The following is a 27,953-nucleotide window of genomic DNA, read 5'->3' as shown; positions in this document are numbered from 1 at the left end:
CTGCAGTTCTCAAACTCCCAGGTAAGACTGATAATGCTGCTTTGTGGCCACACTGAAGAACAAGTCTGTAAGGAGTGGATGGAGGTTGGGGCAAAACAGGTGATGGCTGGACCAGGTGGGGCTGCAGTAGTAGTTCAGGTGATTGAAGATAGTGGTGTGGACTTTGGCAGTGGTAGTGAGATGTGAGATGTGAGACCCTTCTCCATAGTAAGCTCAATTGGAGTAGGGGAGATCAGGGAGAGGAAGAGGCCTGGAGATCTTCATATTCTCTTTGCTTGCTTCCCTTTTGCCTTTCACCAGAGTTAGGGCTTGCACACACTATGGCTGAAGTTAGGCTACATTTGGCTGCTGTTCATTCACCTTTATGCATCGCTTTGCTCATTCCTGACATTTTTCCCCCATACTCACCTATCTGAGAATAGAAATACTTGTAGCATTCCTCACCAATATCTGCAAATATTTAAGCTCCTCTTTTGATACTCCCTACCCTTTGTGCCAGTGTGGAAAGAAATGTACCGCTTGTCTTATCAAAAGCTTTCTGTTGACATAAACTTATAAAATATCTTTTGGGCACACCACCACTGATGTGTCAATGATTCCTTTTAAAGTCACCCATCTAGAATTTTCTTTCTGGTCTTTTATGGTACATCTGATAGCTTCCTACTTGCAACTTACCCCAACCACCGACTCTGGCACTGTTCCAGAATCAGTTTCATCTAGAATAGTATAAATACATTGCCACTCAGCATTTTCATGGAGACAATTGTGAACTAATACTTTCTAGCTGCCCTGATCGCTAATTTCCATGTCTCCTTTTACTCTTCCTATTCTGAACGCTGAATAACATTTTGGAACCTGGAACCAAGCAGTACACTCTAGTCAGAGGATATGACTTTTGATGAGTAAAACAGGAAGTCTAGATATATTGGTGCATTTTGGTACCATCTGGTATAGTTTTAGGCTAAGTATGTTTTTGGTTAACCTGATTTAATTTCATCCATATAGGGAAATTTTGTTCTGCAGCTTAGTATACACTCCTTCACCTCAATCCATCTCTCTGTTTATAACAGCAATAGGCATGCTCCTCATTTGCAGAGAGTTTGGAACCTTCCAAAGATAAGTCTTTCTCCTTTTCTATCATCTACTTCCAGAAATCTCAGAATCCCTTAGGGATTAAACCCTGGAACTGCTCCTCTTGAAGGACTGTTTTACCTTTTATTAAAAGATGCAAATATCCTGACATTGCAGAAAACTAGGACACATATCTCACACATTTACCAATATAGTCAAATACAACCAGTTTTCTAAGAAAGAAGTTGGAACATAATTTCAAAGTTTAAACTGGGTAAATCACCTAGAGAACTAGGAAATGGAGCTCCTTCAGGGAAGGGCAGAAGAAATTGTTGGCCAGGCTGTAACCCTTCTGGGGCGGAGGCAGGGGAGGGCTACTGGGGTTGAACTCCTGATAAAACGAGAACTGCTGAGAGTGGTGAGAGGCTAATTATCAGGTAGCAGTAGTTCATTCTAAAACGGAGCCTTCTCTGCAGGCAGTCTAGTTTTTCAGCATCTGGTGGAGAGCAAGTTGCAGTTAAATACATCAAAGAACAAAGAATAAGTAGGAAGTGAACTGAGGCATTTTCCCTAGAGCCCATAGGACTCAGCAATAAACCCTGGAGGGAGGCACAATTTAACTGGGTATTTAAGATTTCATGTGGCAGTAAGCAGAGAGATCAACCCTTGTAGTTGTCTTGTGGATGTGTGAAATTCACACCAAATTATAACTAGTTTTTATTTTATTCCTGAAAACACAAAGCAGTCAAAATAATGCATATGTGATAGATGGAAGGCTTAAAGTTGCTCAGAATTAACTGCTTAGAAAATTTTCCAGCCCACATGGGTGTCCTAAGGGCGTCCAGGAAAATCAAACTGAGCAGCTGTCTCACCACCACCCTCTTTACTCCCAGTTACATTGGGTAAAATAAGTTTGGAAGATAACTCTGGAATCCAAGAGCTAGTCTAGTTCCTGATAAATGATCCTTTCTTGCAGATACCTTTTTAATTCTATAAGGGAATGATTTGTCATTTCCTGAGGCCTTATGTAGGCCTGGCAATGACCTACACAGGTTGCATCTGATTCATACTCTTTGTTGAATGTTGTCTAAGAGACTCTCATTGCTCAGAGTTAGGGGAGAAAAACGACAAGGTTACTCCTTAATCTTGCCCCTGCTCGTGGTACATTGAAATTACCATGCCTATATTGTAAAGGCTGTTGAAAAGTGACAGTGTAATAATAGCATTGTCAAGACAGTGCTCCTATGTCTTGTTGAAATTACTAGCTTCTTTGGGTAATTAAAACAATTATAATTGTTTGTTTCCAAGTAATGCCTTAGCATTTAATTTACGTGGTGCACATGATGCAAAACCAGATTCCAAATGGTAGTTGGAATTTTTTTAACTTGAAGTTGATAAAACATACTGTGTATATCTAGCAATATGAGACATTCAGAACACAACATAAGCCATTAGATGTCACATAGTACAAGCCCTTCATTTATGAGTGGGAGATTTACATCCAGAGCAGGGAAGAGACTTGCCCAAGGTTGTTCAGTAGGTTAATAGCAGAATTGAGATGGAAACAAAGACCTTCTGGCCTCCAATAATGAACGCATTACACCAGGTCATCCTTAAACATAAAGGGAAAACTAATAGCTTGGTATATGAGAGACAAGAAAGAGATGACAGAAACACCTAAAACTTGTTTCTTTGATTCACTCTTTCCTTTCATATTTACTGTTTTTTCTTTATCGTCTTTTCTCACCTTTTGACTGTACTGTTGACTGACTTTTCTCTCCTTCTGCTTATTACTTCAATATCTCTTTTTCTTTAGCGTCCCTTTCCTCACTTGCTCTCCATTCCTGTCTCTTCTTTCCTAGAATAAGTTTGACTCCATTTATAAAAAAATGCTCGCTATGATGCCCAGCAGGAGTGTGAACAGGTTGGAATCTATAAGGAGTATGAACAGGTTGGAATCTATAAGCCACTCTATTCTTTTTTTTTTTTTAATAAATCTTTATTGTTCGGATTATTACAGTCGTTCCTCTTTTTTTCCCCCATAGCTGCCCTCCAACCGGTTCCCACCCTACCCTCTGCCCTTACCCCACCACCCACTGTCCTCATCCATAGGTGTACAATTTTTGTCCAGTCTCTTCCCAAACCCCCACACCCCTTTCCCCCTGAGAATTGTCAGTCTACTTCCTTTCTATGCCCCCGATTCTATTATATTCACCAGATTATTCTGTTCATCAGATTTTTTATTCATTTTATTTTTTGGTTCACTGGTTGATAGATATGTATTTGTTGTTCATAATTTTTATCTTTACCTTTTTCTTCTTCTTCCTCTTCTTAAAGAATACCCTTCAGCATTTCATATAATACTGGTTTGGCGGTGATGAACTCCTTTAGCTTTTTCTTATCTGTGAAGCTCTTTATCTGACCTTCAATTGTGAATGATAGCTTTGCTGGGTAGAGTAATCTTGGTTGTAGGTTCTTGCTATTCATCACTTTGAATATTTCTTGCCACTCCCTTCTGGCTTGCATAGTTTCTATTGAGAAGTCAGCTGACAGTCGTATGGGTACTTCCTTGTAGGTAACGAACTGTTTTTCTCTTGCTGCTTTTAAGAGTCTCTCTTTGTCTTTTGCCCTTGGCATTTTGATTATGATGTGTCTTGGTGTGGTCCTCTTTGGATTCCTTTTGTTTGGGGTTCTCTGCACTTCCTGGACTTGTAAGTCTATTTCTTTCACCAGGTAGGGGACGTTTTCTGTCATTATTTCTTCAAATAGGTTTTCAACATCTTGCTCTTGCTCTCTCTCTTCTTCTGGCACCCCCATAATTTGGATGTTGGTACGCTTCAAGTTGTCCCAGAGGCTCCTTACACTATATTCATATTTTTGGATTTTTTTTTTTTTCTTTTCCGGTTGGGTGTTTTTTGCTTCTTCGTATTTCAAATCTTTAACTTGACTCTTACTATCCTCTAGTCTGCTGTTGGATCTCTGTATATTATTCTTTATTTCTGTCAGTGTAGGCTTAATTTCTAGTTGGTCCTTTACATATCCTCAAGGGACTCACTAAATTTATCAGCGGTTTCTAGAAGATTCGTGAGTAAGCTTATAACTGTGGTTTTGAACTCTATATCCAGTAGTTTGCTTTCCTCCATTTCTTTCATTTGTGACCTGTTTCTTTGTCTCCACATTTTGGCTGCTTTCCTGAGTTGATAGAGAGGCTTTGTGTGCTAGGTGTCCTATAGGGTCCAGTGGCTCAGCCTTCCCAGTTACCTGAGGTGGACACTCTTGGTGCACCCCTTTGTAGGCTGTGTGCACAGTCTTGTTGTAGTTAAGTCTTGATTGTTGTTGGTATCACTGGGAGGAATTGACCTCCAGGCCAATTGGCTGTGAGAATCAGCTTTGTCTATGATGGGAGAACTTCTGTGCTGGAGACACCCTTATGGGGCAAGACTTGCTTCGGTGGGGCTTTGGTGCTCCCTGAGTCTGCCCCCTGAGTGTGTTCCTTATGGATCTAAGGAGTTGTAATCTGGATGTTCCCACTCTGACCACTGTGTATACTGGCTCTTGGATCTCTAAGGAGGTGCTAATTTAGCTTCTGCCTGAGGCCATCCAGCAGGAGCTATAGAGAGGTCTGCAGATTCCTCTTCTTTGTTTGGGGTTTGGAGGTGCCCAGATGAGGCCCAGCTGTGAAGTAATGCAAGCTGCTATGGGGCCTTGGTCTTTCTTTTGGATGTTCTGGTCTCTCTGACACAACTGCAGTTTGTTAGGTAATTTTAGATTGCAAAGGACCAGGCCATTCATATGCAAAAGCCTCTGTGCACAGCTTGGGTGGGGTGAAGTCTTAGGGAATCAACAGGGTGGAGCAAACAGCTATGGCTAATCCTCAGCTATGCCTTAAGAGGCCTCCGAGTCTCAGTGTCCCTCACTAATCACTGCAAGCACCTCTGAGAGAAAGCTGCCCTTGAGTTCTCCCCGATGTCAAACAGTCCAGTTTCTCCCTGTATGAGTCTGGGTCCCCAGAGTCTCGCCCGGAACTGGAGTTCAGAGCAGTCGGGAGCTTATTAACTGTACCCAATCATGTCTCCCTCACAATTGAACAGAACAACTGCGTACTCAGTTGCTAGCCCTTTCCGAGTGCACTCCTCAGTACCTCTGCACTTTACTTCCACACCTCCTCTGACTCTCAGTGTGATCTTTTCTTTCCTTCTAGTTGTAGAATTTCCACTCAGCCAACCTTTCTGTGGTTCTGGATAATGTCCATTTTGTCTTTTAGTTGTAGTTTTGAAGTGGTTGTGCAAGGCAGCAATTTCAGGCCTTTACCTATGCCACCATCTTGGTTTCTCTGAAGCCACTCTATTCTGAGAGGTTGTGAATTTCACAGAAGCTATTAAAAAATAATGCCTTTTAAAACATTTACTTAATAAGAGGCCATGAAACCCAATGTATTAATGTTATTATAGAGAATCTGTGTTGACTAAACAGAAGTTCTTTTAAAAATATATTCGGGAAACTATTCCAAACTAAATGGAATAGGGAGGCATATATGGAGGTTAGGAATCCATAAGAAAGTAGTGTTTCATTGTATAAAATATACCCCAAAATGTTGAAATCTGAATGATGGGTTTATACTTGAATTTTTATTTCTTTTTATTTACCAGAATTTTCTAATCTTTCAATAATGAATTTATGTTCTAGCATATATTGAAGCTACATTTGAAAATTTCAAAAAAAAAAAAAAGAATGATGATGAATTTCTAAGGGCTTCTAATTGATTCACAAAATGAAAGGTTTTGTGAGCTTATCACTCTGTCACAAAGTGTCCACTTCCCCAGCCAAGTGTGCTTGCTTGCTGACACCTGTAGACTAACACTAAGGGACCAGCTATGCCCTGCAGCAAGAATCCTATAAGGGACTCCTATCTTAGTCTTCCTACCCTTGCAGAAGTCACTTAGCACCTGTTCTTTCATTCCTCTTTCCTTACCCACACATCTGCTTGACTTCCTGACCCTTATTCACCTAGTCTCTTTACTTGGGTTCTGGCTGTTTGTTGCTGGCTTAGACCAATAACAGCAGCCAGCTAGGCTCCACTAAGCTCTGCTCTCCCCTTGGTGGATCTCTACCTAAGTTGTATACACAGTAGGGCTTCATGAAAATTTGCTTAACCAGTGGCTTACTATAACTTAATTCCCAGGCCTGTTTGCAACTTTTCACCCCCTTCCCTCTAGTTTACCCTGGCATATAGCCATCATAGTTCTGAATGATAACTCACACAGTCGGGCCTTGAGGTGGCCTGGGCTCTCTCTATAACCCAATGCCTACGAGTTACATAGTCTTCTCTGGCCTAGTCTGGGTTGATTCCAGGTTTTCAGACCTCTGCCATCATTCTCCTCAGGGCTATTTCAACATGCCAGATCTATTGTTAGGGTCTTCAGCATAACTCAAAATAGTTTTCTGGGACTTTCTAACTGTACCCAATGACAAGCATAGCCAAATCCAGAAAATTTTATTGCTGGAGGCTAATTCCAGCATGTCATAAATGTAAGAAATTTCATCAAAAGGTTGATGGAACCTTGAGGCTTCAGCAGGTCTGAATGCATGTTATTGCCTGCTGGAATAGCTGAAAGCATTTCCCCAAACCTAAAGATTTGCATATATTATTGCCTGCTACTGAGACAGCCAAAGGCACTTCCCCCAATCTGACAATGCCTACTGTATACCAAACCTTAACCTTTGGTATGTATATCTGCATTGCTTCAGGGAAATTTGTGTTAATAAAAATCTAGGGGTCCAGAGATTCAGAGAACTTGATTACTGAAGCTAGGTCTCCTCTGGCTCCCCAAAATGCCTTCCAAATTTATATTTCATGTCTAGTCTCTTTATTAATTTACACACATCCCTTCTCCAGATTCCTGAACCTTTTTTAAATGCTGGATAACACCCCGGCATTTTATTTCATATATTTTTAGAATATTGCACATCTAAAATTCTAATGTACAAGAAAGAAAAAGAAAGCATGGTTTAACTTGCAAAATGTAGATTTGTGGGCACTTGAGAAGAGGATAGTGGCAAGAATTGATACTTAATAGCAACCTTTAGTGGGATATTGGGTCCCAAGAGATATTAATCTTTGTGACTTAAAATTGTGTCAACTCTCAATTCAAGCTTTTCTAATATCTTTCTCCCTTAATTGCTTAGATAGAATTATTTATGCATAAAGATTTGGTTAGGCTGACTCACTGCTATTTAGAAATCAAAATCAAAGATATTTCTCCCTTCTGAATGTTGAATTAGACATTTGCTTGTCCCAGTTTAGGAGGGTCTAATGTACAGTCCTCCAAATGCAGAAACAAACAACATGTTCATGGTGGTATCCACAGACACATTTGGGAAGCCTTTGTAAGCTAGTAGAAGTACAGACAACCTCTCCTTTGTTGACCTTTGGGGGAGCCTGAGTCAGAGCATTCCTCATGTCTGGTAATACTATTTCAGTTAGTGAGGACTTACTGTGACCACACAGTTTTACATGGGTGCAGGGCTGGTAAAGGGTAAGATTTTAACTGTAATTCATAAAATTTTTGTGCCACATCCCACCTGACTCAATACTTGACTTCCTAGAATGTTTTATTAGCTAACTGGCATTTTATCAACTAACTTGTTGGAGCAAGGATTAGTTGCCTGGCAGCTGAGAATAAAAAGAGTTCATTATTTTATTGCTTCAACAGATAGTTATTGAGTACCTACTATGTTTCAAGTAAAGCGCTAACTATTGTATAGACTAGAGGCCCGGTGCACAAAATTCATGCATGGGGGAAGTGTCCCTCAGCTCAGCCTGCACCCTCTCCAATCTGGGTCCCCTCGAGGGATGTCCGACTGCCCGTTTAAGCCCGATCCCGGTAGGACATCCCTCTCACAATCCAGGACTGCTGGCTCCCAACTGCTCACCTGCCTGCCTTCCTGATTGCCCCTAACCACTTCTGCCTGCCAGCCTGATCACCCCCTAACCACTCCCCTGCCAGCCTGATTGCCCCTAACTGCCCTCCCCTGCAAGCCTGGTCACCCCTAACTCCCTTCCTTGCAGGCCTGGTCGCCCCCAACTTCCCTCCTCTGCCAGGCTGGTCCCTCCCAACTGCCCTCCCTTGCTGGCCTGATCACCCACAACTGCCCTCCCTTGCAGACCTGGTCCCTCCCAACTGCCCTCCCCTGCTGGCCATCTTGTGGTGGCCATCTTGTGTCCACATGGGGGCAGCCATCTTGTGTGTTAGAGTGGGGGTCAATTTACATATTACTCTTTTATTAGATAGGATAGAGGCCTGGTGCACAGGTGGGGGCCGGCTGGTTTGCCCTGAAGAGTGTCCCGGATCAGGGTGGGGATTCCCTTGGAGCGTGGGGTGGCCTGGGCGAGGGGCCTGTGGTGGTTTGCAGGCTGGCCACGCCCCACAGCAACCCAAGGAGTGGCTCTGGTATCTGGGATTTATTTATCTTCTATAATTGAAACTTTGTAGCCTTCAGCAGACACCAGGGGAGGCCAGGGTGTGTGGGAAGCTTGGCTTCCTCCATTGCCAGGGAAACCCAAGCCTCATGTTCGCTCCATGGCTGCAGCCATCTTGGTTGGGTTAATTTGCATACTTGCTCCTGATTGGCTGATGGGCGTGGCTTGTGGTGTAGCAGAGGTACGGTCAATTTGCATATTGCTTTTTTATTAAATAGGATAGCCACTGACTTTACTGAATTCAGAGAATCCACTGTGGCTGAAACCGGTTTGGCTCAGTGGATAGAGCGTCGGCCTTCGTACTGAAAGGTCCTAGGTTCGATTCTGCTCAAGGGCATGTACCTTGGTTGCAGGCACATCCCCTGTGGGGGGTGTGCAGGAGGCAGCTGATCGATGTTTCTCTCTCATCAATGTTTCTAACTCTCTATCCCTCTCTCTTCCTCTTTGTAAAAAATCAATAAAATATATTAATTAAAAAAAAGAGAATCCACTGTGTCCTTTTGGATCTATAATCACTCCCTGATATTGAACTCATGCAATTGAGATGTACTATATCTTATCTTTCTAATCCTACTCATTCCTGTGAACCATTTCCATTGTCCAACTGTCCCATGAAAACTCCCTAACAGCTCTTATAGGTCTTGTTTACCCTAAGTCAGTTCTTCCCTGAAGCTACTGACCTTGTTTTCTATATCACTACTCCCAACACACACAAGAGCTAACTGCTTAAGATGTGAAATTATGCTGAGGTAACTCCAACACAGAGGTTCTTGAAAGACAAGCCTCAAAGAACCAATATAGTAGTTAAGTGCATGGCCTCTTAACCCAGACTGCCCCATTCAAATTCTATTTCTATCATGTATGACTCTGTGACTTTGGGCAAATTGCTTCACATCTCTATCCAATTTGCTGCACACTCAAATGGGGATATTGATAGTCCCTATTTCACCGAGGATTTCAACAAGTTAATACATGTAAAATACTTATAATATTGCCTACAACATAATAAACTTTCTTTTGATATATTAGCTATTATTATTACTACTAGAGGCCCGGTGCATGAAATTCATGCACAGGGGGAGGGTGTACCTCAGCCCAGCCTGCACCCTTTCCAATCTGGGACTCCTTGAGGGATGTCCGACTACATCCCTTTCACAATCCAGGACTGATGGCTCACAACTGCTCACTTGCCTGCCTTCCTGATTGCCCCTAACTGCTTCTGCCTGCCAGCCTGATGACCTCCTAACCATTCCTCTGCCAGCCTGATTGATGCCTAACTGCTCCCCTGCCAGCCTGTTTTCCCCTAACTGCCCTCCCCTGAAGGCCTGGTTACTCTTAACTCCTCTTCCCTGCAGGCCCAGTCAACCCCAACTTTCCTCCTCTGCCAACCTGGTCACCCCTAACTGCCTTCCCCTGTAGGCTTGATCGCCCCCAACTGCGCTCCCTTGCAGGCCTGGTCCCTCCTAACTGCCCTCTCCTGCTGGCCATCTTGTGTCCACATGGGGGCAGCCATCTTTGACCATATGGGGGCAGCCATCTTGTGTGTTGGAGTGATGGTAAATCTGCATATTACTCTTTTATTAGATAGGATTTACCTTGGAAAGGAATTGAGTAGTAATTGTGGGCTAGTGGGCAATGGGGTTGATATTTTGGGGTAGATGCCTGGAGCCCTCACATATCATATGATGTGGCTGTGAGCAGATTGAAATGTCTGGCTCTGCCATTTTGTGAGGAGTTCCCTATTTTGATTGCTTATGTAGGAAATAGAACTTATATAGCAACAATTTTTTAAATGAAGGGTTTTTTTTTCATTGTTTTGTTTTTGAGGGTTTTTTTCTCATTCAGAAAACAAAATATGCTCATTTAAAAATCAGGGTAAAAAAGAAACAGAAAAACAAGCAGAAAGAAATAAAGTGCTTGTAATCCCATCCATCAAGAAACAAGACATTATTAGAACCTTAGGATAAAGCTTTTCAGATAATTCATAATACACGTGATACAATAATTTTTGGTGACCAAATTTAAAAAAAACACACGTAGTATTGTATTATTAATATCATCATTAGTTACTGTGTAGGAGACCACCTTGTTAGATATGTAAATTATATTCTCCTTTTAGCTATTGCAAAAAAAACACTAAGATAGACAACACACAAAGTCGTATATCCATCTTTATATACAATCTTAATCATTTCCTTAGACAATATTTTTCCAGAAATTGAATTCCCCATCTTATTTAGGTTGCATTGTTGGTTGTTTGTCTTATTTTTGTTTAAGACTTTCAATTAAATACTAAAATATTTTTGTGTAAAATTTTATTTAAATACTGAAATACAAATGCAAATTCTGGACAAGATTCATGACAGTGGTTGCCCTTGCTTGGTGAAGCAGTGAAAGGATTTTATGAACCCAAACTTCCTACTGGGAATCAGAAGTTTAAAGATTGTAGACTGTATGGGGAAATAGTTTGGGCTCTGGAATCAATATATGTACTTTTAATTCCTGGCAGTTGTATGACTGTGGGTTCATATTTAACCTTGCTGAACCTTGATTTTTTCATATTAAAAATTCTTTTTATGACTAGTTCATCTCGCATTCTCTCACCACTCTCATAGCATTCTCTCCCTTCAATTTTAACTTCCAACAGGAGGCAGCTAATTGATGTTCCAATCTCACATCAATGTTTCTCCCTCTCCCATCCTCTTTCTCTCTAAATATCAATTAAAAATATTTAAAAACATAAGTAATTAGTACTGGTCATTAGCATTCACGTTAGACATTATCCCCCTCAAGAAAATCTGTCTGACCATTCCCTCAACACACACACTTAAATCTAGGTTAGGTGCTCCTCCTTTGTTTTTCTATTAAAAACTGTCCTTGTCACTGTCATTTGTATAAATCACACTTTAGTGTACATACCTGTTTCAGTTTCTAATTCTTCTACTAGACTAGGAGGTCTTTGAAATCAGATATTATTTCTTATTTTTCTCTGCATCCTCAGTAGCTACCACTGTGCATGGAAGCAGTAAGGTCTCATAAGAATTTGTTAAACGACTGATGAATGAATGAAATAGAATAATCATACCTATTTTTAAAACTTATTAACTAATATTATATGAAATAATGCAAGTGGAAATTCCTAGAACAATGTTTGGTCAGAAAATATCTCATAGCATAAAAGGTAAGTGATATTAACTTTGTGACAGAACTCTTTTTTTTCCTTTTTAATTAATTTTATTGCTTAAAAATGTTTACTGTGTGCTCTTCTAATGTCCTTCAACATATTCATCTGTGGTGCAAAGATATAAAGCTAGATCAAAAGCACATATGCACCATGTTTAGAATCATTAAAATTTCAACACAACTCCAAAAACAGACTTATAGATACAGGAAATAAACTTGCAATGACTTAAAATGTTCTGAGTATAAAATTCTGGAGAACCTTTGTCTTTGTTTACGTTTGTTGAAAGGTGAATTCCATCAATGTAGATGGAATCTCAGAGGACAAAGTACCTTTTGTTTAAGATAGCACAGACCAGCTATTATTGGTGAGGTGCCATGCCTAAGTGCTTCCAGGGCCTGGGGTCAACTCACCCAGACAGACCACCCCTCTCTAGCCTCACACCTTGGACCCAGAAAGGAATGAGGAAGTGGGTAAAGAGGAAGAGGGGATATAGGAAAGAGGGCTGGAATAAGATTCTTTGGGGTTAATAATTGGAGGTTTTGCTCAACAGCCATTTGAACAGACCAGCTATACAATAGAGAGTTCTAAAACCCCCAGAGAAGTGACCCCTCTGTCACCTTCTATTTTTTCCTGAGCTTTGTAGCCTTCAGCAGATCTCCCTAGTGGTGCCTTGCTCTGGCACCTCATTGGCCAATTCTCCACTACCTCCTGTGGTGCAAACAGTCTATTAGGGGGAATCTCTCAGAGTAGAACTGGTCTAACCAAACGTTTTTTTCAGTTCTGAGAGTCTGGCACAAAACTGCTTAGTGGCACCTACTATCACAAAAGCCAGCACTGCTCTCTCTGCTGCTGGAATGGTAGGCTCCTGGTTCTTTCAGGAAATTGCTGAGGCAGTCTGGCCACCTCCCAAGTGGTTCTCCCCCTCAGGCCATACCCTTTTGACCTCAAGGGATTGGACTCAGTTCAGTCAATTTGAAGAATTTCTCAGTCTCCCAGTTGTAATTGACAACCTCAGGTCTTAAAGCACCAGTTAAAGCTAAGAGGTCAAACAATGATGCTAATACAGGGTAAATGGCATTTAAAGGAAATAAACTCCTATAGAATTCAGAAGAATGTTGTCCTTTAGCAAGTTTCACTCAGAACTTCTGTTGAGAGTTCTAGCTTCAACAGAAGTTCTGAGTGCCCAGGGCTTCCCAGTGCCCAGGCAGCAGATGGAGCTCTGCACTGTTATGAAAAAAGAAGTGTCAAGGCCCCAACTAACGGAACCTCTTCATAGAGTTTCCCACAAGTGCATACATGAACAAACACCCAACTACCAACCACCCAACTCCAAAGACAGTTTCCCAATCCCCACCCCAGTGCCTTAAATGTTGGGTTCATGTTCCCTCCTCCTTTCAGCTCTGGGAATGGAAAGGGACAAGGGAAGGTTGTGGGTGGGAAAGCTTGAGTCCAGGCCTTTTCTTTGAGCTCTAATATCAGGAGGGAAGCCTGGCAGCCAGGTGACCGCAGAGGATAAGGGGCCCCCAGAGGGGTGAGAGAGAGAACACCTAAACCACCCTTGGCCACTGCTCAGCCTGGCCTCCGGCCAACAAAGCACAAGCATTTTCTTTTTCAATTCAATTTATTCTCTGAATCAACAAACCTTAGGCTACCAGGAGCAAAGCAAACTCAGTAGTTTAAACAAAGACATTCATCATAGCAGCTGGCAAATAAATCCCTGGCAATGACAAATAAATCCCTGGCAAAGAAATAGCCTACATTGGCTAGGGTGGGACATTATTATTCCAGGATGATTTTCCTAACATGGTTTGGAAGCTTCATCAATTGAGTTTCTTTGTACAGGCACGGGGCTGGTGATGCGTTGTTATGATCAGTCTGTTGGTCAGCCTGTCATCAAAAGTTGATTGAGCACCTAGTGTGGGACCAGCTGCTTGCAACTAGAAGATACATCAGGAAGTCCTGGAAAACCAGGAAGGTTTACAACACTACAGCAATCCCACCTGAGTCATAAGTCTACTACCTAACCAATAACCAGCCAGGGTTTTGAAGCTCAAATGAGGCTTGAACCCCAGATCACCCATTAACTTAAATAGCAATGCTACCTTGGATAAGTCAACCTCTCTGTACCTCAGTTTACATGCCTGTAAAATAAAGATAGCAATAATATTCCTGGCCTTATTCACTTAGATATTGCTGTGTAGACAAGAATATTAGGACATATATTTACCATCTAAATTTGGAGCCAATTTTTATGGGGTATCCATGAAGAAAATACTTTTATGCTATTGTTCTAAGTGTTTTAGATATAGTTCATTCAACCTTCATAACAATTCTATGTAGTGGGCATTAACATTATCCTCATTTTACAGATGACAAAACCTAAGGCACAGAGGTGTTATATAAATAACCTAGATAGTGACAATCATTTATTTTGTGTGAATATTACATGAGATAGTGTATGCAAAATACACCTAGAACATAAGCTATTGATATTATTAGTCAGTAGTATTGTCGTTACCATTGTTATGAACTGTGTTAGCATTACTATGAGTAGTTACCGCAGAGCAATTTTCTTAAGCTTTTTGTTTTTAATTTTTTGAAATTAATTTTCCAATTACAGTTGACATACAATATTATATTAGTTTCAGGTGTACAATATAATAATTAGACATTTATATACCTTATGAATTAATCACTTGACAAGGCTACTACCTTCTGACATCATACATAATTATTATAATTTTATTGATTATATTCCCTATGCTGTATTTTATATCCCAGGTGGGGAGGGGGGTGGATGAAAAAGGTGAAAGGGATTAAGAAACTAACCACAGATTAACTTAAAATGTAGTTAACTCACGAAGTATTTGGCTATTTCCATCAGCTTCCTTAAAGGAAGACCAACATTATTTTAGGTAACTCTAGACAGCTTTTATGGACCATCCCAGGATTAATGACTCCAGGAGAAGAACAAATCCCCTGAGACTATTGACTAAGCAAAGGCAAACCACTCAGAAAGGCAGAATAAATTAACCTTGGGAAGCCCAAAAGGAAGTGCAGACCTGGGGAAACAAAGTTCTATTGCCTGGAGGTGGGCTGCAAAATGAAGCTTATCAAAAGAAACTCCAGGTTGAGGGTGAAAGGTCATTCTATTGATTTGCAAACCAGAGAAACAAAGAGGTCTGTAAGCAAGGAAGGGCGGAATTAACATGCTTTGAGCACTTATTTTTCGGTCAGAAACTTTATCTCTGGAATTTCATTTATATTCACAATGAAATTGTGAGGTAGGTGCTATGATTATCCCTATTTTAGTGATAAGGGCAATGGCTCAGAGAGGTGAAGTGACTCACCTGAGGCTTCACACCTTAAAATTGTTAGAGCTGGGACTAGAACTCAGGTCTTCCCAACTCCAGATATATTTCTTTTTTGATAATCCATAAGTCCAATACAAAACTCATTATTGCCCATCTTAAACTTGCTACTTTTATTCTGTTCTCTGTCTTGGTGAAAGGGAGCCACCATCCAGTCACCTAAGCCAGAAATCTGAAGGTCATCTAGATTCCTCTCACTCATCTTCCATATGTAGACCAGCATCAAATGGGTCTAGAAATTCTACTTTATTACCATCTGTTGCATAAAACCTATCTGTCTCCATTCACTTTCAGGTTGGAATATTGATTGTTTGAGCATTTTTTTCCTATCTCCTTTTTAGGAGATAGATTAATTATCTAAAATTGGAGCCTCTGAAGTTGAAGTTATTATTCAGTTTCTACCTGGCATCTCCAACACTTAGAACACATTTTATTAAATATTGGCTGAGCAAATGAATGCATAAATTAATTAGTAAGCACATGCTAATATCCACATTTTAGCTTCTTAAATTCTTGTTATTCTCTATCACTTTCAGAATATAAACCACATGGCTAGCTGTGCTTCATCTTTAAAAAACATCTTTATTGTTGAAAGTATTACATATGTCCCCTTTCACCCCATTGACCCCTTCCCCTTCTAGCCCACCCTAGGCCTTTGCCACCTTATTGTATGTGTCTATGGTTTATGCATATATGCATACAAGTTTTTTAGTTGATCTCTTCACACCCACCCATCCACCCATCCATTTCTTCCCTCTGAAATTCGATAGTCTGTTCCATGCTTCTATGTCTCTGGATCTATTTTGTTCATTAGAGTCCGCATATGAGTGAGATCATGTGATACTTGTCTTTCTCTGGGCTTAATTCACTTAATCATACTCTCCAGGTCCTTCCATGCTGTCTCAAAGGGTAAGAGATCCTTCTTTTTTACTGTTGCATAGTATTCCATGGTGTAAATGTACCACAGCTTTGTTATCCACTCATCTACTGATGGGCACTTAGGCTGTTTCTACATCTTAGCTATTGTAAATTGCACTGCTATGAACATAGGGGTGCATACATTCTGTCTGATTGGTGTTTTGGGTCTCTTAGGATATATTCCTAGAAGCAGGATCACTGGGTCAAATGGCAGTTCCATATTTAACTTTTGAGGAAACTCCATACTGTTTTCCATAATGACTGCACCAGTCTGCATTCCCACCAGCAGTGTACTAGGGGTCCCTTTTCTCCACATCCTCATCACCACTTGTCATTTATTTATTTGTTGATGGTAGCCATTCTGACAGCTGTGAAGTGATACCTCATTTTGTCATTTTAATTTGCATCTTTCTGATGATCAGTGACTTTGAGCATTTTTTCATATGTCTCTTGGCCTTCTGTATGTCCACTTTGGAACATTGTCTATTTAGGTCCTTTGCCCATTTTTTATTTGAATGTTTGTCTTCCCTTTGTTAAGTTGTATGAGTTCCTTATATATTTTGGATATTAACCTTTTATCAGATGTATCATTGCCAAATATGCTCCCCCATACAGTGGGCTTCCTTTTCATTTTGTTGATGCTTTCTTTTGCTGTGTAGAAGCATTTTGTTTTGATGTAGTCCCATTTGTTTATTTTCTCCTTAGTTTCCCTTGCCCTAGGAGATGTATCCACAAACATATTGCTATGAGAGATGTCTGAGATTTTGCTGCCTATGTTTTCTTTAAGAATTTTTCTGGTTCCACAACTTTAGTCTTTTATCCATTTTGTTTATTCTTGTGTGTAGTATGTTGTTGCTCATTTCATTTTTTTGTATGTATCTGTCCAATTTTTTCATACCCATGTTTCATCTTAATTTCCAGCTACTCTCCATCTTCCTTTCAACATTCCACTATTCACTCAGATTGACCTTTGTTTTGCCTTGAAAGGGCATGTTCTCTTTTACATATTGGCTTTTCATTTTTCCTTTGTGTAGACCACCATAAATCCCTCAACACTCCAGTTCTCACTCTTCATCTCCTTAGCTACTACTCAGGAACTTAAATTGTTTATTATTTGGAAAATTTTTCCTGACACTTCAAGTCCAAGTTTGTATTTATGTATGTATGTATGTATGTATGTATGTATGTATGTATTTAAATTTATTGGGGTAACATTGGTCAACATGATCAGATAGATTTCAGGTGTGGGTTTCTATGTTACAAGATCTGTATATTGCACAGTGTTCCCACCACCCATAAGATCCAAGTTTTTAGAGTCGACAAAACTAAGTCTCAGATATGCTAAGTGACTTGCCCAAGGCCTCACAGCTTGTAAGTGGTACAAATTTATCCTACATTATCAGACTCTAAATATACATTATAACATTTATATTTCTCCTCACAACAACTTAGGGAGCTAAGAGAGTAAGTGACTGGCTCAAGGTTACAACACTAAAATGGCTCAGTATTTGTAGCCCCAAGTCCAGGAACATTCCACTACACAAAAGTATTCCATCTCATTGGAGTTGGGACAGCTTTTCCTTATGAAGGGGAGAGGTATCTGTTTCATCACTGACAAAATTACAAAAGATCCCTTATCATCCAAAGGTAAATACCACACTACCAATTAAAAATAATCACAAGGCAACTTTGCTTTGTTATTTTTCTTGAATAGTTCTCAGTCCTGGTACTGTCTGCCCTCTGCCTCTTTCAGAAACTGTTGCCTAGTGGCCTTTATGATGGGCTTACTCTTAAAGAAATGAGGTAAGCTGACTCACCATATTCTCCCCGTGTAAGCCACCAGGTACCTGCTGTGATTAACAATACAGTCACTTAGCAATCAGGTAAAGGTAAGATTTGAGATGTTTCCAATCTCTTATTTTGACTTTAGGCTCCATAAACCATCAAAGTGAATTATTTTGGGGGAAAATTCACAAACAAAGCTGTTCTTCACCTCCACTATGCTTCTACAAAAACAGCACTGCCACAGGCAGGGGAAATAGCAGACATAACTGTGTCAGATACAATAATGGGATTATTGGTTTTGTAAACTCTCCATATACTCTCGAGATAAGCAAACAGTCCAGACTTTAGAAAAAAAAGGTCATCCTTCAAGGACATTCATTACTGTTACTGGTATGTGTGTGTATTAGGAGAATTCATAGTCAAGCTAGAAACCTGACCTTCTCTACTATTTCTAAGAGCTGAGAAAGCCTGAGATTTGGTTTTTCCTCCCCATTGTTTTAGTCAAGAAAATTCCAGTCTCCATAATAAAAAGACAAAACTGAATTTACATTAAAATCTGCAATTATTTTTAAAAATATTTTATTGATTTTTTTAGAGAGAAAAACATCAAGAATCATCATACTTCCTGCATGACCCGTACTGGGGATCCAGCCACAGCCTGGGGATGTACCCTGACAGGAAAACGAACTGGCGACCTCTCAGTGCATGGGACTATGCCCAACCAACTGAGCCATACCAGCTAAGGCTAAAATCTGCAATTATTTTTTAAAGCATTACCTTACTCCATTTCTCCTTCTGCTTACCCACTCCCATCATCATTCTAGAGAGCCTTCCTTAATTATCTAAGTATATGAAGTCCATGATAAGTGCCACACTAGATATAATGTTGATATTTAACAACAATCAAGTTTCTTCAATATGAGAGCTTGAAAAATAAAATGAGGTTTTTACTAAATATATTTTTTCACTGGATTATACTTTAGTAGGCACATTTCAGCAATTTTGAAGTTCCATATCTATCCTGCATTCCCCAAATACATTTGGAAATTCAGAAAAGAAAAGGTTGACAAATATTCTCAGAGTCCATCTGTAAAATTAACACACAGTGCCTCTATACACAGATACTCAAAGAAACTTCAAAAAAAACAGGATGTGTCTGTGGCCAGCCACTCTTCCAAGTAATCTAGTTTAAGGCATTAACAAGTTAAAAACAGGTCAATAACAAAGGGATGTTCAATCATGCAATGAGGGGAAAATGAATCACTGAAGCCATACTTTGTAGCAAAAAGCCAGCACTGCCCAGTTGAGAGTGTGCCCTTGCTCTAGAACTTTATTTACCTATATGGTAGAGTATAATGTGCCCAGAACAGGGCCTGGGAAATATTATGATCTCGATAATAATTTTTTAATATATTTTATTGATTTTTTACAGAGAGGAAGGGAGAGAGATAGTTAGAAACATCAATGAGAGAGAAACATCTATCTGCTGCCTCCTGCACACCACCTATTGGGGATGTACCCACAACCAAGGTACATGCCCTTGACCGGATTCGAACCTGGGACCCTTCAGTCCACAGGCTGACGCTCTATCCACTGAGCCAAATCGGATAGGGCTCGATAATAATTTTTTAACAAATAACTCAATGAATGAATGAATAAAAGGTCTGAATGATAGGGCCTTTGTGAAGATGGATGGATTACTAGGCCATCAAATATTAGAATCAGATGTTTAATTCCTTTAAATCTGACTTTTCTGACATTTGGTTTGATATAACTGATGAGAGGATCTTAGTGTCCCCAATCCAACTGTAAATGGTGACACTGACATCCTGATTTTAAATAACAGTCTCTGACCTCAGTTCTTGTCGAGTGCTGGCAAATCAGGCTTCTGATTCTGTAGGCCCGAGCCAGATCTTGGACACCAACAAATTCACCAAGAAATTGCTACTGGGGGTAGAGTAAAACATTCTGGGTGCCAATTAGCCTTACCCAAGAGACATTATTCTATCTGATCATGTGTTCTTTTCATATTTCTACTATAGTACTTTCTGTAAAATCAACACCAATGTCCAAGACTCCATTATTTCTCCCTATGCAGCCAATTGTGTTTTTTAAATCTTATCTTGCAGAATAATTCTCCCTGAGATTGATCCACGTCTCATGAGATATCAGTCAATTTTGTTACAAAAAGCCCCTCCATGTGGCTTTCCTTAGCTGCTAATGATTCTCTCCATTATGGTTCCAAGCATTTCTTCATCCTGGTTAAGATATGAGTACTAATAAAAGAGGAAATGTTTAGGTTGCTTTTGAATCAGTGAAAATATTCATGCCATCTTCTCCCTAATCTCTAAGAACCACTTTCTCACATAGCTCCTCAGAACACACCAGTCACCAAAGACTCACTGTATGCCAAATTCTTTGCCTTTTGATAGCAACAGAAAATAATGTGCATGAGCAATATTATGGGACTAAAAGGCTATTGACAGATGAGTCTTCTGGATACAACTGTATATTGAATAGTGGGGAGAGTTTTGGATTGCTTTGCATTTATATGCTGTATAATCCTACACACGCCATTTAAGCTCCCTGAGTACCTATTTATTTGCAAAATGGGAAAAGATTAATTTTTTCCCTACCTTCACTCACAGGGTAGAATGAAGGATCAAATGAACTAATGGATATGAGATTACTTTGTAGATGTTAAAGTGTTATTCACTTGTAACTCACTATTACTGCTGACATCATCATCATCAGTCTATTGTTAAAAAGAGAAGATACTGTTGTATAATTGGCTGCTAACTTAAGGTTCCATTCCTCTCAGGAGAACACTTCTCGTGGGACTACAGTTAATGCTATTGCCACTCTCAGTAACACCATGATTGCTACTTTCAGAAGTAGCCTTATACAGAGCAAAAGGAATCAGATGCTGTGACACCCGAATTGCTGGGTAATCTCTCCCATTATCTTCCCAAGGAACACAATGTGCTGCAGCTGGAAAGAAACAATCTGACTTGAAGCCAAATCATGCTGGATTCAAGTTGCTGGAATCAGCTCCTCAGAAGGAAAATTTTGTGAAGCTATGGTACTATTCTCACCCCCTCCCACATTTAATTGGATCTGAATTTGAACTCCACATTCAGAAAGCTCTTCTGTCACTTTTTGTCAAAGATTTCTGTTTGAGTTGCTTGAAATGTCTATTAAAAGTGTAGCCTAAAGCAGTCTCTTTTGAATACCCAGCTCACTAACTCAGGTACTGGAGCACTGTGAATGTACACCACCAGCCTGCAAATGGATAAACTACTCAAAAGACATTTTCCACTCCTTAAATATAGTTCCAAGAAAAAAAAAATAGGAAAAGCCTCATACCTCTAATGGAAGCTATTTGCTACAAAAACAAATCATTCAGGTTTGTGGAACTAAACTGCCTTTTGCAAATAAAAATGAAAGGAAGAGACAGCAAAACAGCATCTGAAGCCATGAAGTCATCACCCACAAAGCACATTATTCAAATAAAAATGAAACATTAATTTGAAAAAGGGGTTACCCACACACCCAACAGCAGTTGGTAGTTTATGTATAAAAGAAAACAACCACCATTTTGTATGAATTTAAAAGAAAATGAGCTATTTATTCTTTGTTAGTAGCTAATGCAAATATCAGAGCAAATTGCATTTTTGTTCAAATACAATTATAGATTTCAAAATGCTCATACATAAAACCCAACATCAAAATGCACATATCTTACTATATTGAAAAATGAGCCCCAAATGATATGCTTAATAAATTTGTTCTTTCTTGAAGAGATGAGGTATAATTGTATGCAATCATCTTGCAGCTAGGAATGATATTAAGAACCCTGAACTACAAGCACTAAATCAAATTAAGTAGTCTCTTATCTTATTTTTCTCTTTCATACTTGTCATTACTTCCTGAGGTCTCATTACAACTGCATAATTATACCCTGACCCCAAAGCCCATAAATTTTCTTTAAAAAAAGGAGGGTAGCTTTCCCCTTCTTCTTTCCCTCAGAACCACAGTTTTCTCCCCATACATGTTCATGGGATGAGACTCATAGGCAAATTATTTCAATGACCAATAATATGTCTTTGGGCAGGACTACTAAGTTATTGCTGCTTTGTCTTTTTACAACTATTTAGCATATCTTTAAAACTTGCTTTTGTCATCCCCTGAGAAAAGAGAACCTGTTCTAGAAGAAAAGTTAATGGAAAATATGAGCTACATTGTAATATTAAATACAGATTTCTTTTTCCAAAGCTAAAAACCACAGTCCTCTGTCATTCAGTCCTAACGAAGACATAACATTGCTGGCAAATGGGCTGTCCACAAATGACCATTATTGAATGAATAATAAAGGAATAATAGCAATGTAATTTCCACTTACATCAACCACAAAAGTCTTCTGGGAATCATCCAAAAATTGCACTTTTAAATGCAGCATTCTCGGAGAGGCTGTTGGGCTGCAAGCAGGCTCAGAGTGCTGTGGGTGCTGTGATAGGAAGGGGCTTTCTCAAGGAATCTCACTCTCAGCTGGATGCAACGTGCTCGGGTTCCCCAACCCCACCCACACCCCTACTCAGGCACCCTATCGTCAGCAGGGTACATTTCTGTTTGCTTGAAGTGATGCACACCCAAGGGTATTTGTGCTGCCGAGTGCTGGTGATCAATAGCATCTGGGTAATCTCCTATTTGGTCAACGACAAATCCAACTGGACTCTCTCTAGTCCTCTTAAACTCAGTTCCTCTTTTTCAAATAAAAATAAAAAGAATAAAAGAGAGAAAGCATTTGCAACCCCTGGGGGATTTCCTTTATTTCACAAGAGCACAATTTCAAAAACCTAGGTAAAGATTCAATAAAGGGAGAATAGTCATTCTCAAAAGTAAAAGGACCAGAGTTAGTCTCATATTGTACTAGAAATTTCATGGCTGAACTAGGAAGCTTTATATATAATAGTTGTACTTGTTTTTGAATTTACATAATTTAGAATGAAAACATTATAAAAAGGAATATATAGAAAAGCTTACGGGGGAGGGAAAGGAGACATAGGTATTACTATTTGTAATACTTTAAACAATATAAAAAAAAAGAAAAGCCTCATTTCCACTTCTGCCCCCTTCTATTCTGTGCCCCCATTGTACCTCATGAATAATCAATTTTATCATTTTTTTGTCATTCTTATTTAGCCTTCAGTGTTTCTTTATGCTGGTACTGTACAAGCAAATGTGAATATATTTCTTAGATGTAGGTAGCATGCTATTACACTGTTTTGTGCCTTTCTTTTCTTACTTCACATGTCATTGTGATCTCTCTTTAGCTATGCATGGAGAGGTTACTCGTTTCTTTTTACAACTGCATACTTTTGCACTGTGTCAGTGATACATAGTTTACTCAAATAGTCCTCTATTGGTGGCCATGGGTTATTTCCAAACTTTTACTATTATCAACAAGGTTGAAATAAATATCCTTCGCTATATGTCATTTTATATTTGTACAAGTATAGCTGCAGGATAGATTTCCAGAAACAAAATCTGATCAAGGTATATATTGGCAATTTTGATAGCTCTTTCTAAATTTCCCTCCATAATGGTTGTTACAGGTTGAATTTTGTCCCCCTAAACTCATGTGTTGAAGTGCAAACCCAAGATACTCAGAATGTGACTGTATTTAGAGATATGGTCTATAAAGAGGTAATTAAGTTGAAATTAAGTTATTAGGGTAGGCTCTAATCCAATCTAACTGGTTTCCTTATAAGTACAGGAGATTAGAACACAGACATGCATAGAGGGAAGACCACTTGAAGATACAGGGAAGAGAAGATGGCCACCAACAAGCCAAGAAGAGAGGCCTCAGCAGAAACCAATCCCGTTGGTTTCTTGATCTGAGACTTCTAGTCTCCATAATTGTGAAAAAAATAAATTTCTGTCGTTTAAGCTACCCAATCTGTGGTACTTTATTATGACTAACCTATCAAACTAATAGCAAGGGATATATCAATATGCAGTTTCATCAACAATGTATGAGAGTGTCTATTTTCTCTAGGTTCATCAACAGAGTGTGATATCAAATTTTTGGATTTTTGCCAATTGATAAGTGAGGAAAATAATCTCAGGGTACCTTTAGCCAGTGTGGCTCAGTTGGTTGGAGTGTTGTCTCCTACACTAAAATTTGGGTTTGATACATGGTCAGGGCACATACCCAGGTTGAACATATTTTCATATATCTTTAGGCCATCTGTACATCCTCTTTGGAGAAGTGTCTAAATAGGTCCTTTGCCCATTTTTAGACTGTATTGTTTGCTTGTTTTAGTGTTGAGTTGTATAAGTTATTTTTATAAATTTTGGATATTAACTCCTTACCATATGTATCATTGATGAATATGCTTTTCCGTTCAGTGGGTTGTCTTTTCATTTTCTTGATTATTTCCTTTGCTGTGCAGAAACTCTTTAGTTTTAAGTAGTCCCATTTGTTTATTCTTTGTTTCCCTTGCCCCAGGAAATATATTAGAAAAAATATTACTAGGATAAATGTCAAAGATTTTCTTGCTTATGTTTTCTTCTAGGATTTTTATGGTATCAAGTCTTACATTTAAGTCTTGAATTTGTTTGAATTTATTCTTGTATATGGTGTAAGAATTTAGTCTAATTTTTTTGCAAGTATCTGTCCAATTTTACTAACACCATTTATTGAATAGACTGTCATTACCCCATTGTATAATCCTGTCCCATTTGTCAAAATTAATTGGCCAATAGAAATGTTTTTTTTTCTGGGCTTTTTATACTGTTCCATTGATCTATATATCTTTTTTTTATTACTATGGCCTTGTAGTATAGTTTGATATCAGGTAGCATGATACCTCCAACTCTGTTCTTCTTTCTTAAGATTGCTGAGGTTATTATGGTGTGTTTTTGTTGTTGTTTTGTGGTTCCATATACATTTTTGGATTATTTGTTTTGGTTCTGTGAAATATACCATTGGTATTTTCATAGGAATAGCATTTAATCTATAGATTGCTTTGGGCAGTATGGACTTTTAACAATGTTAATTCTTCCTGTCCATGAGCATGGTATATACTTCCATTTATTTGCATATTCTTCAATTTCTTTCTTCAGTACTTTATAATTTTCAGGTACAGATATTTTACCTCCTTGGTTCAATTTATTCATAGGTACTTTATTTTTTATGAAATTGTAAATAAGATTTTTTCTTAATTTCCCTTTCTGACAGTCATTATTGGTGTATAAACATACAACTGATTGCATGGCTGGTGTGGCTCAGGGGTTGATCATCGACCCATGCACCAAAAAGTTGCTGGTTTGATTCCCAGTCAGGGCACATGCCTGGGTTTAGGGCTCAAGCCCCATGCAGGTGGAAGCTGATTGAAGACTCCCCTCTCATTGATTTTTCTATTTCTCTCTCCCTCTCCCTTCCTTTCTCTATAAATTCAATAAAAATATAAGTGCAACCAATGGACACAAGACACTGGTGGGGGGGTTTGGGGAAATGAGGGCATGCGACAGGGGGTAAGGGAGGCTGGGGGAAGGTCAATGGGGGGAAAAAGGAGATATATGTACTACTATGTGTAATACTTTAAAGAATAAAAAATATTTACAAAAATATAATTGATTTCTAGATATTTACTTTGTATCATGCTACTTTGCTGAATTTATTTATCTTGATAACTAACTGAAATTTCTTAAATGTTTGTTGTATTTCTTCATTTGATTCTTGGTTTCCAGTTATAAAACAATTATATTATTTGTGAATAAAAATGGTTTTATCTCTTTCCAATTTTTATAATGCTAATTTCTTTCTTTTGCTTAATTGGCTTAGCTAATAACTTAAACGAAGTGTTAGAGTAAGAGCCATGGCAACCTCCAAACAGCTCTGCCAATTCTGAAAGAATATTGTAGGAAGAATATTGTGAGTGTGGGAAGAATCTACACAGTCCACCCCAAAGGGGTGGAGAGCACAGTGCCAAGCAGGCCTGTCCTCTTCCTGAAGCCATCCACCACCTACACCCCAAGTGTTGGCTATCCTCATGCCCGCTTGTAATCAAAACTGGCAACAGGAGCTAAAACAGTGCAGTGATGGGTAAGAATGGCTGCACTGTCCTGGAGGCTCTGTCCATAGACTACTTAGCCAGCTATGACCTGTGCCTGGACATGACCGCCAGAGACATGCAGGATGAGTACAAGAAGAAGGGCTGCCCTGGACTCTGGCTAAGTACTTTAAGCCCAAAAGAAGATCCCTGACACTTAAAACCTGAATCTCTGGTTTAAGACAATGCAGAACTCAGACAGGAGGGTAAGACATCCTCCATGATTTTTTCCATATCCTTTACCATCAGCTACATTTTTAAATAATGACCTTGGAGAATGAGATATCTCCATAACACTAAAAGGAGTTGGACCCATTAAAGAAAATCATATCCAGGTGGGCATACCCAGAGTCATCAATATGAGATTTAAGGTGAAAGGCACCCTACCATCTGAAAAGTTTCAAGAACAAAGGGAACAAGACACAGCAAAGGTATTTTAATGGGACCATCCTTTAATAAGAAACCAATTTTTAAAAATGACTTACTTGGTTTGCTATGCCTCAACTCAAGGAAGATGGACCCTCCAAGGAAAACAACCTAGAAATGCTGGGCCAGAAATCAAAACAAGAAACAGTGTCTTCTAAGAAACAACCAGAATAAAGTGTTTGTGATGCTTCCAAAGAGGAGAATGTATCAAACTAAATGTTCAGAAAACTTACTTTACTTTCCCAAAACTGGACTGGTAAAGAGTTTTCAGTGGGTTATTCTGGGATCAATAGTTCAAGACTTAAAATCTGCAAGTAGATTTGAAAAGCATGTTTCAAATTAGTACTTCCCAAATTTTCTTGATCATGACACTCACCTGAAGATATTTGTAAAAATAAAAATTTTCAAATCATTGACCCATAAAATATCCTACCTAATAAAATGGTAATATGTAAATTACCATCACTCCGCTATGCCCACGACTGGGCCAGCGGGAGGTGCAGGGGGCAGGACTCAGGGTGGCCGGGGTAGCCGATTGGGCCAGCGGGATGCTGAGCCATGGCTGTGCTGCGGAACAGAAGGGGCCTCTGGGGCAGTGAGCTCACGTCCCGCCGCGGACCATCAAAAGTGGGGGAGCTGGGTGTCTGTCTGCTCCAGCACCAGGCCTGTTGGAAGCCTCCGCTGCACCGGAGGCTTCCGAAAGGCCTGGTGCACCAGCAGACAGGCACCCAGCTCCCCCGCTCGAAAGGAAAGCGTGTAGGGGACCCTACACGTGCATGATTCAATCATGCACTGGGCCTCTAGTGTTAAATAATAGTGGCAATAGTGGGCATCCTTCACTTTCTCCTGACTTTAGCAGGAATGCTTCCAGTGTTTCTACATTAAGTACAACACTGGTTTTTGAAGGAGGAATTTGTAAAAGTACATTTAAACCTGATTAGGCAAGAAGCCTAAAACACTACTCTTTGTCTATACTGAACCAACATATTCTATGACATTAGGTAATTAGGCTGGCAAAATTAGACCAATAAAATGCTGATATCTGATGGACAAGAGTGCATACCTTTGCTAATATTTTGATAGCTCACAGCACATCCTCCACAACAATTCCAAATGCAGGGGCGGCTGTGAGGATGGTGGAAGAAACAGTATCTCTGATGACCAAAAAATCTATTTTAAAACTTACCATCAGTGTGATCTGAGGAAGGTCACTGTGCCTCAGTTTTCTAATCTATAAAGGAAAGTGACAATTCTAATTCACAGAGTTGTGTGAGAAATAAAAATTTGGACATGTGGCTATGTGGCATTTGGTTAGAGTGTCATCCTCATACACCAAGGATGTGGGTTTAATCTCCAGTCAGAGCATATACAAGAAGCAACCAATGAATGCATAAGTAAGTGGAACAACAAATCAATGTTTCTCTCTCTCTCTCTCTTTCTCTCTCTCTCTCCCTCTCAAATCAATCAATTTTTAAAAATTGACATGTGAAATCATATATTTCAGTGCCTGGTACACAGTAGACACTCAATAAGTGTTTGTTCAATAGATGAATATTAAGGAGAGAAATATAAATAAATCACTTATTGCTGAAGTTTAAAAT

The 27,953-nt window shown here is 39.4% G+C and overlaps 1 pseudogene; it reads left to right on the top strand.

Moving 5' to 3' along the window:
* The first annotated feature begins 33 nt into the window (after positions 1 to 33).
* On the top strand, positions 34 to 26,366 carry LOC114227178 (acylpyruvase FAHD1, mitochondrial-like; annotated as a pseudogene).
* The last annotated feature ends 1,587 nt before the right edge of the window (positions 26,367 to 27,953 follow it).

This window comes from Eptesicus fuscus, chromosome 1, assembly GCF_027574615.1.
Source record: "Eptesicus fuscus isolate TK198812 chromosome 1, DD_ASM_mEF_20220401, whole genome shotgun sequence".
Lineage (NCBI taxonomy): Eukaryota > Metazoa > Chordata > Mammalia > Chiroptera > Vespertilionidae > Eptesicus > Eptesicus fuscus.
This window is presented reverse-complemented; position numbering and strand designations above follow the sequence as displayed.